This window comes from Rhinopithecus roxellana, chromosome 12 (genome assembly GCF_007565055.1).
Source record: "Rhinopithecus roxellana isolate Shanxi Qingling chromosome 12, ASM756505v1, whole genome shotgun sequence".
NCBI lineage: Eukaryota > Metazoa > Chordata > Mammalia > Primates > Cercopithecidae > Rhinopithecus > Rhinopithecus roxellana.
The window spans coordinates 129,265,713-129,278,883 of NC_044560.1; the positions used below are offsets into that span (position 1 = coordinate 129,265,713).

The 13,171-nt window shown below is 38.7% G+C and overlaps 1 pseudogene across 1 annotated transcript; it reads left to right on the forward strand.

Moving 5' to 3' along the window:
• The first annotated feature begins 10,640 nt into the window (after positions 1-10,640).
• Positions 10,641-12,387, forward strand: LOC115892104 (annotated as a pseudogene). The gene has a single exon (XR_004051993.1). The product of XR_004051993.1 is annotated as an elongation factor 1-alpha 1 pseudogene (transcript).
• The last annotated feature ends 784 nt before the right edge of the window (positions 12,388-13,171 follow it).

Consider the following 13,171-nt stretch of genomic DNA (forward strand, 5'->3'; position numbering starts at 1 on the left):
CAGTGAAATAAAAGAGGACACAAACAAATGGTAGAACATTCCATGCTCACGGATAGGAAGAATCAATATCATGAAAATGGCCATTCTGTCCAAGGTAATTGATAGATTCATTGCTATCCCCATTAAGCTATCAATGATTTTCTCCCCAGAATTGGAAAAAACTACTTTAAAGTTTATATGGAACCAAAAAGGAGCCTGCATTGCCAAGACTATCCTAAGCCAAAAAAAAAAAGCTGGAGGCATCACGCTACCTGACTTCAAACTATACTACAAGGCTACAGTAACCAAAACATCATGACACTGGTATCTAAACAGAGAGATAGATCAATGGAGCAGAACAGAGCCCTCAGAAATAATACCAGACATCTACAACCATCTGACCTTTGACAAACCTGACAAAAACAAGAAATGGGGAAAGGATTCCCTATTTAATAAATGGTGCTGGGAAAACTGGCTAGCCATAAGTCGATAGCTGAAACTGGATCCCTTCCTTAAACCTTATACAAAAATTAATTCGAGATGGATTAAAGGCTTTAATGTTAGACCTAAAACCATAAAAAAAACCCTAGAAGAAAACCTAGGCAATACCATTCAGGACATAGGCATGGGCAAGGACTACATGTCTAAAACACCAAAAGCAATGGCGACAAAAGCCAGAATAACAAATGGGATCTAACTAAACTAAAGAGCTTCTGCATAGCAAAAGAAACTACCATCAGAGGCAACAGGCAACCTACAGAATGGAAGAAAATTTTTGCAATCTACTCATCTGACAAAGGGCAAATATCCAGAACCTACAAAGAACTCAAACAAATTTACAAGGAAAAGCAAACAACCCCATCAAAAAGTGGGTAAAGGATATGAACAGACACTTCTCTAAAAGAAGATATTTATGCAGCCAACAGACACATGAAAAAATGTTCATCACCACTGGCCGTCAGAGAAATGCAAATCAAAACCAAAATGAGATACCATCTCACACCAGTTAAAGTAGTGATCAATAAAAGGTCAGAAAAAAACAGGTGCTGGAGAGGGTGTGGAGAAATAGGAACACTTTTACACTGTTGGTGGGACTGTAAGCTAGTTCAACCATTGTGGAAGACAGTGCGGCGATTCATCAAGGATCTAGAACTAGAAATACCATTGGACCCAGCCAACCCATTACTTGGGATATACCCAAAGGATTATAAATCATGCTGCTATAAAGACACGTGCACATGTATGTTTATTGCGGCACTATTCACAATAGCAAAGACTTAGAATCAACCCAAATGTCCAATAATGACAGACTGGATTCAGAAAATGTGCCACATATACACCATGGAATACTGTACAGCCATAAAAAAGGATGAGTTCATGTCCTTTGTAGGGACATGGATGCAGCTGAAAACCATCATTCTCAGCAAACTATCGCAAAAAACAGAAAACCAAACACCGCATGTTACCACTCATAGTCGGAATTGAACAATGAGAACACTTGGACACAGGACAGGGAACATCACACACTGGGGTCTGTTGTAGGGTGGGTGAAGTGGGGAGAGATAGCATTAGTAGATATACCTAAGGTAAATGACGAGTTAACGGGTGCAGCACACCAACATGGCACATGTATACATATGTAACAAACCTGCATTTTGTGCATATGTACCCTAGAACATAAAGTGCAAAAAAAATTTAGAAAGACAAAGGAAATTAAAAAAAGAAAAGAAGAAAATGATGGAAGCCCAAAACTATGGTTATTGAGACTAATGCTAATTCTTTAAGTTTTGGTCATATTCTCACCTAAGTGAGAGTACAGACACTTCAAAATAGAGCCACACACGCTGGATGTTATATACTCCCACTGAAATTTTAAGGAAGCAGATAGCTCTCAAAACAGATCACATTTTTCTGTAAAAAGAAGATTCCAGTCTGCCTGAGAGACTGTAATAAGGAAGTCCCCTCTGCTTTAACTTTTACCAAAATAAGTGACCTGAAATACTCTGATGTTAACCAATCAATTTACTTCTATGCTTTGTTTACTGATTCACATTTGACAAAACCCACTGTTTTGTTATTGTATTGCTGAGGTGGAGTTATCACTGTATCTGTAGAGGGAGAGCTGCCCCAAATCATAAATCACAGATAAAAGCCAATTACATCTATAACTAAATTTGTTGAAATTTTGTCTTGTCACACATGTTCACAGAAAGCAATGGCCAGTGGAGTCTCTCGGGCTGCATCATTCTCACTCTGACTCTCCTGCCTTTCTCTTTCACTTAAAGGACCTTTATGATGACACTGGGAGAAACCCAGATAATCCAGAATAAGCTTTCCATGTCAAGATACTCAACTGCTTCACCGTTGAACAGTGTTTTTTCCAAGAAAAGTAAATGCATGTGTTCCAAGGGTTAGAATGGGAATTTTTTTTTTTTTTTTTGACACAGAGTTTTACTCATGTGTCCCCAGCTGGAATGCAGTGGGGTGATCTCAGCTCACTGTAACCTCCACCTCCCAGTTCAAACGATTCTCCTGCCTCAGCCTCCAAGTAGCTGGGATTACAGATGCCCGCCACCAGGCCCAGTTAATTTCTGGATTTTCAGTAGAAACAGTGTTTCACCATGTTGGCAAGGATGGTCTTGAAATCCTGACCTCCTGATTTGCCCATCTCAGCCTTTCAAAGTGCTGGGATTACAGACATGAGCCACCGCACCCAGCCCAGATGTGGACATTTTTAAGAGGTCATTATTCTGCCTTATACAGGTCACTTTCATAAACATTACCCACAACAAAAATATGTTTTGCCTTCCTACCATGTCTCACTTTTCTGTCTGCACAAACCACAGTGAAACATACTAGCTTTGCTATGAAGTGGCTGCATGACCCTAGGCCCCTCATTTGACCTCCCTCAGCCTCTTTTCTCATCTGCAGTGTAAGGCTGACCCTTACTACATGAGAAAATGACAGTGGAAGAGTAAATTAACATGTGTAAGACATTAGTCACAGAGCCTGGTACCTGATGAGCCCTCGGTAAACATTCCTTTCAGTCCTTTCCTTTCACCATCCCATTTTTCTTGCCCTCACCCATCTTTTCCTTCAACTTCTTTCTCTTTAGTAACTTTCTCCGTCTAACCTGCCAATTAAAAAAGCCACAGTACCCATTCTCTCATGATTCTGATGGTATGTTCTTGTGATAGAGTCTGCTATCCACTCAAGGCAACGGTATTATGTATATGGAGAGGTCTCTTTGCAACAAGAAATCCTGTTTATGTTCACACAAAATTTATACATGATTTCCCTTAACTTACACATACCAGTCTCAATTCTACCCTGCTATTTCATACATGCACTTCATTATTTTATTCTTCAGTTTTTCTCCTTACACCTTAAAAATTAGGATAGCACAAAAACAAAAATAAAGGCCTGGGCCAGAAGAAGGTATTCCTTTAGCAAGATGAATGCTTTCCTTTTTCAAGATAAATGCTATCTCCAAGGCAGCCCCAAAGCCCATTTCTGGGTTTGGCTTACATCAAAGCCATTCCACTCTAGGACACATTCTTAGATTCCCAGGAGATAATGATTGTCACAGAAGCCAACTCACTGTGAGTATTCCTACTGTTGGGTAAAGGAATGTTTACAGAATGTTGTGTATGAGGTACTTCTCCTAAATACTTCTAGTCCTGGAAGTCAAGATTCCCACTAACCAGTTTTATCTCCAGCTGGCCTGCCTGGACCCTGATTGGAAAGTACCTCCCCACTCTGGATGGCCAGGGTGGCACTTTTGCCTATTCTCAAAATTATAAGAGCTCACATGCTGATGCAGCACTCACTATGCACCAGGCACTATCCTAAGAGCTTTTCATGTAGCTACAGTCATGAAAAAAATATCCTAAGTGTCACCATCCCCATTTTTACAGATTTAAAAAAAAAAAAAAAGATGGCAGAGAAGTATGTGCCCACTGTCACCTAACTCTATAATTAAACCTCATCCTCCACTTCATCTGGTAAGAGGGCACTCTAAGATTTACAAGGTCTCCTGAATGACATCCACCTTCAAAAATGATTTTTGTCCCATTTGCTTTCAGGATTTGACAGCCAGCATTTTGCTTTCTGTCTCATCCTTCACTTATGGATCTGTTCCCTAACACTACACTCACAACTGCACAGCCCTGCATAAAAGCTAGCTTTTAGAAACCTCAATCTTTTTTGGAAAAAAGAAAGGCCAGGTTCCAAGCCTCAAAAAAGTCATTTTTTATTCTATTGTCAACTCTTTGCATGACCATTCTCTGGCCATAAACAAGTGCACTAGGAAGAGAAAGTGTAATGAGAAGAAAGTAGGAGAAGGGTGAGTTTCTAGATAGACACACAGGGAAAAGATTCCAAATCCAGAAAAATTCATAAAATGCACCCAGGGAGTGTGGCTTTGAGCAATGACAGCCTCACCTGCCATGTTCCATGGCTGTTGGCCTCTTACTTCCTTCTGAACCTGCCCTTCCTGGTCTTGTTTTCTTAGACCAATACAAACAACCTGGGAGCTGGGGTCAGATGAGAGCACACAGCACTGAGTGGTAGTAGGGTTGGGAAAGGCAGAAAAGGAAGAAGAGTGTTTGACTCATGAACACCTCACGCACCTAGGTACACATCACCTAGACAGACAATAGATTACTGAAGGGCTTTTCAGGACTCATGGTGGTTATCCAGAATGACTGACTGAGGCAAGGGTCTTGAAAAAATTGAATTTTATTGAGCCATAGCTTGAAGGTGCACCCTGGGAAAACATGAGTTGCAAAAACCTCGGTGGCTTGTGTTCTCTCTGAAGATGTTTCAGGAGGCTTAGCATGTCTACATTTGATTAAAGGATAGAAGGCAGGTAGGAAGAGATGCAGTGGGCAGAAAAGCAATTGATCTAATCTTCTCTTTCTTCTGTGCCTCAGAAAATAATAAAGTTACAATTGGCATGTCTTTCTTTTGCAAAGAAATATACATCTTGAAATCTTTTGAAGCCAAGAAAAAGCTTTTTCTTCAGGCAATCATCTGGAGATGCCTAAGATCTTTGGCTTTCCTGTTTCCACCATTCTTTTTCTTTTCTTTTTTCTTTTTTCTTTTTTTTTTTTTTTTTAAGAGACACACTCTTGCTCTGTCACCTAGATTAGGGGGTATTCACTGCAGTCTTGAACTCCTGGGCTGAAGCGGTCCTCCCACCTTAGCCACCCAAGTATCTGAGACTATAAGCATGCACCACTGCACCTGGCTAATTTGATTTATTTTGTTTAGTAAAGATGTGGTCTCCCTTTGTTGCTTCGGCTGGTGTTAAACTCCTGGTTTCAAGTGATCCTCCTGCCTTGGACTCTCAAAATGCTGGGATTACAGGCCTGTGACAGCACACCTGGCACACCAATTCTTCAAAAGCTCTCAGAGAATGCATTGTAGAAAACCTTTGTGGCTGTATGTTTCATCTGATCCTACCTGACTAGGAAAGCTCATTCTGGAGAAGTCACATCCCATGGAAAAGAGGATGAAGTCAAATCAGAAAAGGGCAAAGAGAAATCACAGCAAAAAGGGGACAGTATAATCCTGGAACCTTATTAAAGTCACACAACTGCTTCTTCAATTAGAACAATTTGTTTGGCAAACATTGCTGTAAACCTTTCAGTTGTATGTTGGCTCACCTCTAATATCTGGAGTAGTCTATAGACTGGTTTTTCTAGAGTTTCTGAAGCATCTCCCAATTGCAATGGCAATCTGACACAATTCTCTGAATTGCAGTCTGAGTCCAGTGTTCGTGTGTACCTTTTGTCTAGTCTACACATCAGCAGGCATAAAGGTTGTTTATATATAAGTTGTTATGATTTCTCCGGAAATTTACATAAGCCATCTAGTTTCAGCTTGTAAGGTTTAATCTATCCATCTGACAAAAGGCTAATATCCAGAATCTACAAGAAACTTAAACAAAGTTACAAGAAAAAAAAAAAGAACAACCCCCTCAAAAAGTGGGCGAAACACACGAACAGACACTTCTCAAAATAAGACATTTATGTGACGAATAAACATATGAAAAAATGCTCATCATCACTGGTCATTGGAGACATGCAAATCAAAACCACAATGAGATACCATCTCACGCCAGTTAGAATGGTGATCATTAAAAGGTCAGGAAAACACAGATGCTGGAGAGATTGTGGAGAAGTACAAACGATTTTACACTGTTGGTGGGAGTGTAAATTAGTTCAATCATTGTGGAAGACAGCGTGGCAATTCCTCAAGGATCTAGAACAAAAATACCATTTGATCCAGTAATCCCGTTACTGGATATATACCCAAAGGATTATAGAACATTCTACTATAAAGAGACATGCACACATATGTTTATTGTGGCACTATGCACAATAGTAAAGACTTGGAACCAATCCAAATGCCTATCAATGACAGACTAGATAAAGAAAATGTAATACATATACATCACAGAATTCGATGCAGCCATAATAGAGGATGAGTTCACGTCGTTTGCAGGGACATGGATGAAGCTGGAAACCACCATTCTCAGCAAACTAACACAGGAACAGAAAACCAAACACTGCATGTTCTCACTCATAAGTGGGAGTTGAACAATGAGAACACATGGACAGACGGAGGGGAACATCATACACTGGGGCCTGTAGGGGGTGGGGGGCTAGGGGAAGGATAGCATTAGGAGAAATACTTAATGTAGATGATGGGTTAGTGGGTGCAGCAAAACACCATGGCACGTGTATACCTATGTAACAAACCTGCAGGTTCTGCACATGTATCCCAGAACTTAAAAGTGTAATTTTAAAAAATGATAAAAATTTTAAAAGCACAGTTTTAATTTACAATATACCAAAATGGAAGAGAAATGGAAGAAAATTCTGAAATGATTAGTTTTGAAACTTGTACCCAGGAAAAAATTTAGGATTCAGTCTAAATTGTAGGTAAATAACAAAATTCAAAAAAAAAAAAAGAACACATCTAAAATTTAATAACTCTTGTTCTGTTGTTTTCTTCTGCAAAACAATTTTCCCCCTCCTGTTTCCCATTTTTATGAAATGGAAATCATATGGGACCAACGTATTTCCAAAATAAGTTTTAGTCTTATACCTGGATTGTTTACACAAAGTGCAGCAAGAGTGTAGATTCAAGGCCTCTATGAATACATATATGTTGTGTATATATATATGTATACATATAAGAATATATACATATTCTATCATGTAGAATGGCACTAAAGTATATTAATGGCAGCAAATCTGTACAAGTCTGCAGCAGCCTCAATTCTTGTTTCTTCAGAAGAAAGAATTCAACTAAGGGTCATAAGGCAGAAGAAGAGACTGGGGCCAGTTTTACAACAAGAGGGAAAGTTTATTTAAAAGCTTTAGAGCAGAAATTAAAGAAAGTAAAGTACACTTAAAACAGGACCAAACAGGTGATGAGATTTCAGGTGTGTGGTTTGACCTGTGACTTAGCTTTTTGTATGATGGAATAATTCTGGGGTCTGCATCTCTTCTCCCCTGATTCTTCCCTTCAAGTGGGCTGTCTGCATGTGCAGTGGCCCACCAGCACTTAAGAAGGGAGCCTGTGTAGTGTGTTTCCTGGAATACAGTTGGAAAACAGAGACCGAAATAAAAGCTATGTATGTCAATAAAATTGGTCTCCTAATAAAATCCTGTTACAAATTTCTATCATTTTTATGTTACCTTGGCATCTATTTTTAATCTCCTTGAACACACCCAAACTCCTTCTCTCTCTGTCTCTCTCTGTTTTGAGATGTAAATTGACTACCTTCTTTCTCTAAAACTCAGCAAGGTCTTCCTCAGATATATTTTAACTTTTTCTATTTACAAAACCACAATTTAAATGCAACTGTTTTTTTTAAAGTGAGTTTTATGGGTTTCATGCATAAAGTTTTAAACTCAAAAATCTAAAGTATTTCTGTCATCCCTCTATCTTTATGTGCACATGTATATGTTCTATGTTGTATCACATATATGTATATGTCCATACCTGTGTTTATATATTGTTTATACATGGTATCAAATAAATATAAAAATAAATGCATACTAATCAATTAAGTAAATAATCCCAAATGCTTTTCAACCCATGTGATTTTAGTAATCTTCAATAACAGAAGAACACCTCAAATGAGCATGCATACCTATCTGCAGCCTCCTTATAAAAATTATCAGCCATGAATTTTATATCCAGCAAAACTAAAGTTCATAAATAAAGGAAAGATAACAGACTTTTTCAGACAAACAAATGCTGTGACAATTTGCCACTAACAAGCCAGTACTGCAAGAACGGCTCAATGAGCCCCAAATCTTGAAACAAATCCTGGAAACACATCAACACAGAACCTCTGTAAGAATGAATCTCACAGAACCTATAAAACAAAATACAATAAATAAATGAATAAAACCAAGGTCTCCAGGCAACAAATAGCAGGATGAAAGGAACAGTACCTCACATCTCAATAATTGAATGTAAGTGGTCAAAATGCTCCACTTAAAAGATACAGAATTGCAGAATTGATAATAATGCACCAAGAAAGTGTCTGCTGCCCTCAAGAGACTCCTCTAACCATAAAGGGTCATATAAACTTAAGGTAAAAGGATAGAAGAAGATATCCCATGGAAATGGCGACAAAAGTGAGCAGGAGTAACTATTCTTATATCAGAAAAAACTAACTTTAAAGCAACAGCAGTTAAAAAAGACAAAGAAGGACATCATATAATAATAACAGAACTTGTCCAACAGGAAAATATCACAATCCTAAATATATATGTACCTAACACTGGAATTCCCAAATTTATATAACTATTACTACTAGACCTAAGAAATGAGATAGACAGTAACACAATAATAGTGAAGCACTTCAGTACTCCACTGACAGCACTAGAGAGGTCATCAAGACAGAAAGTCAAGAAACAAACAATGGATTTAAACTATGCCCTAGAGCGAAGAGATTTAAGACATATTTACAGAATATTCGACCCAACATCCCAGAATATACATTCTATTTATCAGCACATGGAACTTTCTTCAAGATAGGCCATATGATAGGCCACAAAACAAGTCTCAATAAATTTAAGAAAACTGAAATTCTATGAAGTACTCTCTCAGACAACAGTAGAATAAAACTGGAAATCAACTCCAAAAGGAACCTTCAAAACCATGCAAACACATGGAAATTAAATAACTTGCTCCTGAATGATCATTGGGCCAAATATGAAACCAATATGGAAATTTGGAAATTCTTTGAACTGAACAATAGTGACGCATCCTATCAAAACATCTGGAAATCTGCAGAGTGTGCTAAAAGTTCATAGCTTTAAATGCCTATATCAAAAAGACTGAAAGAGCACAAATAAACAATCTAAGGTTACATTTCTAGAAATTCAAGAAACAAGAACACACCAAACCCAAACCCAGCAGAAGAAAGAAAATAACCAGGATCAGAGCAGAACTAAATGAAGTTGAAACAAAATAATACAAAATATAAATTAAATGAAAGCTAGTTTTTTGGAAGAATATATAAAATTGATAGATCATTGGCAAGATTAACCAAGAAAATAAGAGAGAAGAGTCAAATAAGCTCATTTAGAAATGAAATGGGAGCTATTACCACCAACGCCACAGAAACACAAAAGATCATTCAAAGGTACTATGAACACATTCATGTGCATAAACTAGAAAACCTAGAGGGGATGAATAAATTCCTGGAAATGTAAAACCCTCCTAGATTAAATCAGAAAGAATTCAAAACCCTGAACAGACCAACCAAAAGCAGCAAGATTGAAAAGATAATTTAAAAATTAACAACAAAACAAATTCCAGAACCAGACAGTTTCACAGTTGAATTCTACTAGATATTCAAAGAAGAGTTGGTACCAATTCATTTGACACTATTCCACATGCTAGAAAAAGATGGACTTCTTCCTAAATCATTCTATGAAGCCAGTATCACCCTAATATCAAAACCAGAAAAAAACATAACAAATAAAACTACAGACCAGTATCCCTGATGCACACAGATGCAGAAATTCTTAACAAAATACTAGCTAACTGAATCCAACAGCATATCAAAAACATAATCCACCGTGATCAAGTAGGTTTCATAATAGGGATGCAGGAATGGTTCTACATACACAAGACAATAAATGTGGTACAGCACATAAACAGAATTTAAAAATCACATGATCCTCTCAATAGACACTGAAAAGGTACTTGACAACATCCAGCATCGTTTTATGATTAAAACGCTCAGCAAAATTGGCACACAAACCCACAGCCAACATAATACTGAATGAGAAAAACTTGAAAGCATTCACTCTCAGCAGGGGAACAAGACAAGAATGGCCGCTCACTCTCACCACTTTTATTCAACAGAGTACTGAAAGTCCTAGCTAAATCAATCAAAAAAGGGAGATAATAAAGGGCATCCAAATTGATAAAGAGGAAGTAAAACTGATGCTGTTTGCTGATGATATAATTGTATACCTAGACGACCCTAAAGATTCCTCCAGAAAGCAGCTAAAACTGATAAATGAATTCAGCAAAGCTTCAGTATACAAAATTAATGTGCACAAATCAATAGCTCTGCTACACAACAACAGTGACCAAGCAGAGAGTCAAATCAACAACGGGTTTGCCGCCAGAACAGAGGTGTCGTGAAAACTACCCCTAAAAGCCACAATGGGAAAGGAAAAGACTCATATCAACATTGTCGTCATTGGACATGTAGATTCGGGCAAGTCCACCACTACTGGCCATCTGATCTACAAATGCGGTGGCATCGACAAAAGAACCATTGAAAAATTTGAGAAGGAGGCTGCTGAGATGGGAAAGGCCTCCTTCAAGTATGCCTGGGTCTTGGATAAACTGAAAGCTGAGCAGGAACGTGGTATCACCATTGATATCTCCTTGTGGAAATTTGAGACCAGCAAGTATTATGTGACTATCATTGATGCCCCAGGACACAGAGACTTCATCAAAAACATGATTACAGGGTCATCTCAGGCTGACTGTGCTGTCCTAATTGTTGCTGCTGGTGTTGGTGAATTTGAAGCTTGTATCTCCAAGAATGGGCAGACCCGAGAGCATGCTCTTCTGGCTTACACATTGGGTGTGAAACAACTAATTGTTGGTGTTAACAAAATGGATTCCACTGAGCCACCCTACAGCCAGAAGAGATACGAGGAAATTGTTAAGGAAGTCAGCACTTACATTAAGAAAATTGGCTACAACCCCGACACAGTAGCATTTGTGCCAATTTCTGGTTGGAATGGTGACAACATGCTGGAGCCAAGTGCTAACATGCCTTGGTTCAAGGGATGGAAGGTCACCCGTAAGGATGGCAATGCCAGTGGAACCACGCTGCTTGAGGCTCTGGACTGCATCCTACCACCAACTCGTCCAACTGACAAGCCCTTGCGCCTGCCTCTCCAGGATGTCTACAAAATTGGTGGTATTGGTACTGTTCCTGTTGGCCGAGTGGAGACTGGTGTTCTCAAACCCGGTATGGTGGTCACCTTTGCTCCGGTCAACGTAACGACTGAAGTAAAATCTGTCGAAATGCACCATGAAGCTTTGAGTGAAGCTCTTCCTGGGGACAACGTGGGCTTTAATGTCAAGAATGTGTCTGTCAAGGATGTTCGTCGTGGCAACGTTGCTGGTGACAGCAAAAACGACCCACCAATGGAAGCAGCTGGCTTCACTGCTCAGGTGATTATCCTGAACCATCCAGGCCAAATAAGTGCTGGCTATGCCCCTGTGTTGGATTGCCACACGGCTCACATTGCATGCAAGTTTGCTGAGCTGAAGGAAAAGATTGATCGCCGTTCTGGTAAAAAACTGGAAGATGGCCCTAAATTCTTGAAGTCTGGTGATGCTGCCATTGTTGATATGGTTCCTGGCAAGCCTATGTGTGTTGAGAGCTTCTCAGACTATCCACCTTTGGGTCGCTTTGCTGTTCGTGATATGAGGCAGACAGTTGCGGTGTGTGTCATCAAAGCAGTGGACAAGAAGGCTGCTGGAGCTGGCAAGGTCACCAAGTCTGCCCAGAAAGCTCAGAAGGCTAAATGAATATTATCCCTAATATCTGCCACCCCACTCTTAATCAGTGGTGGAAGAACGGTCTCAGAACTGTTTGTTTCAATTGGCCATTTAAGTTTAGTAGTAAAAGACTGGTTAATGATAACAATGCATCGTAAAACCTTCAGAAGGAAAGGAGAATGTTTTGTGGACCACTTTGGTTTTCTTTTTTGCGTGTGGCAGTTTTAAGTTATTAGTTTTTAAAATCAGTACTTTTTAATGGAAACGACTTGACCAAAAATTTGTCACAGAATTTTGAGACCCATTAAAAAAGTTTAATGAGAAAAAAAAAAAAAAAAAGAACTGAACCCCTTTTATGACAGCAGTTGTAAAGAAATAATAACTAGGAATATATCTAAACAAGGAGGTGAAAGGCCTCAAGGAAAACTACAAAACACTGCTGAAAGAAATCATAGATGATGCAAAAAATGAAAATGGACCCCATCCTCATGGATGAATAGAATCATTATTGTGACAATGACCACACTGACAAAAGCAATCTACAGATTCAATGCAATTCCCATTAAAATGCCACCATCATTTTTCACAGAACTAGAAAGAACAATTCTAAACTTCATATGGAACCAAACAAGAGCCAACATACTCAAAGCAAGACTAAGCAAAAAGAACAAATCTGGTCGTGTCGCATCACCTGACTTCCAACAATACTCTAAGTCCAAAGTCACCAAAACAGCTTGGTGCTGGTATAAAAATAGGCACATAGACCAATGGAGCAGAATACAGATCCCAGAAATAATCCTAAATACTTACAGCCAACTTATCTTTGACAAAGAAAACCAAAACATAAAATGGGTAAAGGACACCTTATTCAACAAATGGTGCTGAAAGAATTGGCAAGCCAAAGTAGGAGAATAAAACTGGATCTTCATCTCTCACCTTATACAAAAATCAACTCAAGATGAATCAAGGACTTAAAACTAAGACCTGAAACTATAAAAATTCTAGAAGATGACATTGGAAAAATCCTTCTAGACATTGGCTTAGGCGAAAAATTAATGACCAAGAACCCAAAAGCAAATGCAACAAAAGCAAAAATAAATAGGTGAGAATTAAACTAAAGAGC